Raw genomic sequence first — 6000 nt, forward strand, 5'->3', positions numbered from 1 at the left:
CACAAGATGGGGGCTGGGGCTCTGGCTCTTCTCAGTTTGCGGAGGAAGTAGAGTCGCTGATGAGCCCTTCTGGCCAGTGATGCTGTGTTGTTGGCCCAGGAGAGGTCCTCTGTGATGTGCACACCCAAGAACTTAGTGCTGTTCACCCTCTCCACAGCAGCACTGTTGATTGTCAGAGGAGCATGCTGGGTGCACGTTCTCCTGAAGTCCACAACGATCTCCTTCGTCTTCTCAATGTTCAGATGGAGATTGTTGTGTCTACACCACAAGTCCAGGCGGCTCACCTCGCTCCTGTAGTTTGTCTCATCGTTGTTGCTAATGAGACCCACCACAGTCGTGTCGTCCGCGAACTTGATGAAGAGGTTGGAGCTGTGTGATGGTGTGCAGTCGTGGGACATCAGAGTGAATAGGAGGGGGCTCAGTACACATCCTTGGGGGGCCCCCGTGTTCAGTGTGATGGTGCGGGATGTGTTGTTGCCGGCCCGTACTGCCTGTGGTCTCCCAGTCAGGAAGTCTAACAGCCAGTTGCACAGTGAAGTGTTCAGCCCCAGCCTGTCCAGTTTGAGAATGAGCTGCTGGGGGATGATGGTGTTAAATGCGGAGCTGAGATCTATGAATAGCATTCTGACATAAGAGTCTTTTTTGTCCAAATGTGTGAGGGCCGAATGGAGGGCAGTGGAGATGGCATCATCAACAGAACGATTAGGCCGATATGCAAACTGGAAGGGGTCCAGGGAGGGGGGAAGGACAGACTTGATGTGTTGCATGACCAGCCGTTCGAAGCACTTCATGAGGATGGGAGTGAGTGCAACTGGACGGTAGTCACTGAAACAGGAGGGTGACGCTTTCTTCGGGACAGGGATGATGGTGGTGGCTTTCAGGCATGTCGGGACAACAGCCTCACTCAGCGAGATGTTAAAGATATCTGTAAAGACATCTGTGAGCTCCCCAGCACAGTCCCTCAGCACACGACCGGGTATGTTGTCAGGACCAGGAGCTTTCCGAACGTTGATCCTGCTGAATGATCTCCTCACACTGACTGGGCACAGCGTCAGCACCTGGTCTCCAGGAGGGGGTGAGACCTTCTGTGCAGGCATGTTGTTGTCTGTCTCAAACCGGGCGAAGAAGTTGTTAAGCTCATTCAGCAGAGAGGTGGAGCTGACACAGGTCTGCGGTGGGGGCTTGTAGTCTGTGATGGTCTGTATCCCCCGCCACAGGCTCCGTGTATCTCTGCTGTCGCTGAAGCGATGGGCTATCCTCCTGGAGTACTGCCTCTTTGCCTTCCTGATGCCGCAGGACAGGTTGGTCCTAGCTGCCCTCAGGCCCACCTTGTCTCCTGCTGAGAAGGCAGCATTCCTAGCTTTCAGTAGCCTGTAGACCTCCCCTGTCAGCCATGGCTTCTGATTGGCCCAAACCGTGATGGTCTTGAGAACAGTTACATCCTCAATGCACTTTGAGATGTAGCCAGTGACTGTGTCAGTATACTCCTGAAGATCTGTGGTGTTGTTGTAGGTCGCCGCTTGTTTAAAAACATTCCAGTCTGTGGTGTTAAAACAGTCTTGAAGTGTCTCTGAAGACCCCTCCAGCCACACTCGTACCTGCTTCTGAACTGGTTTAGTGACTTTAACCAGTGGCCTGTATGCTGGCATTAGCATAACAGTGATGTGGTCAGAGGCGCCAAGGTGGGGGAGGGGAATGGCTTTGTAAGCTTCTTTCTGGGTGGTGTAAACATGGTCCAGTGTGTTTTTTCCCCGTGTTGGAAAGTTTATGTGTTGATATATTTTTGAAAACACACTCTTTAGGTCTGCATGATTGAAATCTCCAGCCAAGATGAGAAAAGCATCAGGGTGGGCTGTCTGCTGCTCACTGATGTGTCGATACAGCTCATTCAGTGCCTCACTCCTATTGTTGTTGTTGGAGCTCGGAGGAATATAAACAGCGACGATTATAATGGCAGTATATTCCCTCGGGATGTAGAATGGCCTGCACTTAATAGCCATAAACTCCACTAACGGTGAGCAGTGTTTGCAGACCACAGCAGCGTCACGACACCAGGCATCATTGATGTAAACACAAAGCCCCCCGCCGCGGGTCTTACCTCCTTCAACGAGAGCTCTGTCCGCTCGATAGCATGTTAGCCGCTCGAGCTGAATGGCGTGGTCCGGTACGTTGTTACTGAGCCATGTTTCCGTAAATACAAACACACAACAGTCTCTCACAGACTTCTGAGTTGAGCGTAGCAGGCTGGGGATGGCCGGCTTGTGTGGGCTAGCCGTTAGCTAAAGACCTCCTCCCAGGTCCCAGTATTCTGAGGGTACTTGAGATAGGTCAGGGGATTCCAGATCTGGGGATTGGGAAATTGCATCTTGTAGCACTGGGACCTGTAAACAGGAAGTTTGGCACAGGGGATCCCTCAAAAGAATGGACTGGTTCTGCCAGGGAGAGCCCAGCACTAATTGCACATTGGGGGCACAGATCAGGTATAAAGAGACCTGCTCAGTGTGCTGTCCGATGTGCAGTGTGAGGGGTTTGGTTTGGTGGGAAACCGCCCCTGACTTGAAAGATCGCCCATCGATGGCTGAGACGGGTAGGTGCTGGTCTAGAGCAATCAAAGGCAACCTCAGAGCCCTGGCTAGCGCTGCATCAACGAAGTTCCCCGCTGCCCCTGAGTCGACAAAGGCCTTGAGGCGCTCCTCACTGTCTTGCCCCCATGAGATGACAGCGTTGAGGAACAACCCATTAGGTCTGGAGGAATGGATGAGTCCATCACAGGTTCCCCCGTCCATGATGGACGCGGTCATTTCCCGACAACTCGAGGCATGCGGGCTGCAAATATCCTGCTTGACCACAATAGAGGCACCGGCCTTCCTGCATGCGGGCCTCTCGCTCATGCCGGGACAAGCGGTGTGCCCCAATTGCATGGTTTGGGGTACCTCTTCCGTGGGCACCTGTGGGGTGGAGCCCACTTCAGATGCAAGGGGAAGTTTACAGATGGACTGGACCTCGCTCAAGTCCTCCATCTTTCCCGTAATCTATTGTCCAGCTTGAGGGCAGCTCAATTGGGTTCTCGAGAGTGGAGGGTGGGTCACGAGGAGCCAGTTCATCCTTGAGCTCCTTGTTCAGGCCTTGTTCAAATACAGCCATTAGTGCAGCAGAACCCCAGTCACTTTCTGCTGCTAAAGTGCGGAACTCTATGGCATAATCTGCTAATGATCTCTTTCCCTGACATATGCGCAAGAGACGGGACCCAATGTCTCCTCTTCCTACAGGATGGTGAAAAGCCCGGCGCAGAGCAGCCATGAACAGGTCTGCTGAAGCACACACAGCAGGTTGGTTCTCCCATACAGGAATGGCCCAAGTGAGGGCTTGACCCGAAAGGAGAGAAATTATTTATGCTACTTTAGCACTTTCTGAGGGGAAACTGGAGGGCTGCTGTTCAAATGCAAGCAAGCATTGAAGGAGGAAAACTCTACACCCTCCAGGATCCCCCATGTAGCGTTCTGGGGTTGGCAAATGGGGCTCTGCCCATGCAGCCCCTGCAGACTGAGGAGCAGAGGCTGGAGTTGGCAAGTGGGGCTCTACCTGAGCAGCAGATGCCCCTACAGACTGAGGGGCTCCCTCAGGGGGGATAACCCGCTGTATGGTTGTAGTAAGGCCCTGCAGCTGGGTTACTATTTGCTGCAGGGCCTTCTCATGCCTTCCAACAGGAGCCCCTTGATTGATCAAGGCAGCCCTCACCTGATCCATATCAGGCTGCTCAGCTGGGTCCATGTTTGGCTGTGTCTTTCTGTAATGTTGGGTGGCTCACCAGACCACCACAGGTTTTGAGGACACAGGACCCAAGCTTCTGTACAGCAGATGGATAAGCGGTATAAGGATAAGGACTTCAGGAAAACGAACAAAGAATGCCAGGGGAAAACTGGCTTTCTCAGAAGTTGAGGGAAAATGAAGTAACTGAAAAAGGACAAATGACTTTCCCAACAGAAACAGGACCAGAGAAAGAAGTCTTGAGAGGAGGCTGGAGAGAACTCGAAAAATGAGGGGGAGTGCAAAACTCTCAGCCCTCTTACTCAGCCCTCTTACAGGCCGTTTCTGTTGGCTCACAATGAGATAAAGACACAGCAGTGTGTGTCTACTTCTCTGCGGTTATAAAGCCCTCTGCCCAGCTGTAGGAAGTTGGGCTTGATTGGACCTGGGAGGTGTCCGTCACCTCCCTCTGGTGGCCGGGAGCGCTGCAGCCCTGGAGCCAGCCCTTACACAATGTGTAACTGATTTGAATAGAATCAAATCGTATGGACGATGTGTGCGTCATACGGTCACAAAATTGGGTTTTTATAAATTGTTGAGTGTAGTGATTAATTTTGCAAAAGATCTGAGGTGTTCTGCTGCTTGTGTATGTGGCTGTATGAACCATGTGTAGTATTTGGACAAAATGAGCCCTGTTTTCAAAATCGTGCTTAAGCAATTGTAAAAAAATATATACTTTGTGGCTGTGTATTTTGTCTGTTTAGGCTCAAAGCTGCATTTTCTTGAGCCATGCTATCAAGTTATTCTTGAGAATTTGGTATGTTCTGCCATACACTGTTAATACTTGATGAAAAGTACATGATGTTTGCCTACTGTGAATGCTTTACATGTGGAGAATGTAAAGAATGCAATGTATCTTTCTTTTGTGTTTTTTATAGATTGATACAGCATATACCTTGTGCCAGATACTGTGTTTCTCTACTAGAGCTATTATGACAGGATTTTACTGGGGATGCTGCTTTAAATTTTGAAGAGAATATTTTACTGTTTTTAAGCTTCCTTCTAGCCCATTCAGTGAATTATGAGCCACTGGCTAGAGGGGTTCACTGTGTTTTATTTATTTTTTATTTTCTATATTTTTCTTTGGTTTTTTTTTCCTTAACTCCAGCTTAGGTGTTGGCCAAGTCAGGGGAGTTTGGGGGCTAATTGATAACTGGTGGTAATTGTGCTGTGTTCACTAGAATGACAGAAATTTGCAGTGCAGTGTATTTGCTGGAATGCTTTACAGAATTGATTCACATGTGGTATTGTGATCATAATATGTGGTTAGTGTCCCAACTCCCACATGCTTAAGCCCACTAGCCTTGTGAATCTTTTTCTATTTTCTTTTATTTTAGTTTGACAAACCATACTGACAGTGGTTTTATGACTTTATGCACAGTTAATAAACATTGTATTTTGTGTTTTTCCAAAGCTGTATTTGTGAATTTCTGATAGACAGAGCACAGTCTGGTATGAAATAAGGGGGCACCAGACTTACATTCACAGATGTGAATTAGAGGTGCTTCTGGCACTAATATTAAAACATTGAAAGGTGGACTTGTCAGACCACAGCACACATTTACACTTTATGTTTCAGTCCATCTCAGATAACTTTTATCCCAGAGCTTTAGCTCATAGTAGAATCACTGATGAATATCAGAATCTTCGCATGAATGGGTTTTAAGAACGGTTGGTGAATGAGTCCCAGTGTTCTTAAACTGTTGACATATTTTTGGGCGAAGGGGCAGGCCTTCACCCATCCTCTGTCATAAAGAACTCTGCCTTGCTTGAATTTCTTGAATGCTCCTTATACACCTAAACATGATTGCACCACCTGTTGAAGATGTTTTTAGACCAATTTACAGTGTTTCAGACATTCAAAGGACAAAACATTAAATAATTTGTTTCTATACTGTTTTCATTTAATTACAGGTCAAAGTAAATTTAAGAATCGCTGCTTTCTTCACTGTTTTGATTTACATTTTGCTTACAGTCCCAACTCTTTTTTGGTATATATTGTGTATATATACACCAACCAGACACTTCATTAAGTACACCTCCTTGTTTCTGCATTTACTGTCTATTTTATAGGGTCCACTTACCAATTACCAATTGTTCTATAATTACAGACTGTCCATCTGTTTCTCTTCATACTTTGTTAGCCCCCTTTTACCCTGTTCTTCAATAGTCAGACCTCAAAATTAATGGTGC

Source organism: Colossoma macropomum, unplaced genomic scaffold (assembly GCF_904425465.1).
Source record: "Colossoma macropomum unplaced genomic scaffold, Colossoma_macropomum, whole genome shotgun sequence".
NCBI classification, from domain to species: domain Eukaryota; kingdom Metazoa; phylum Chordata; class Actinopteri; order Characiformes; family Serrasalmidae; genus Colossoma; species Colossoma macropomum.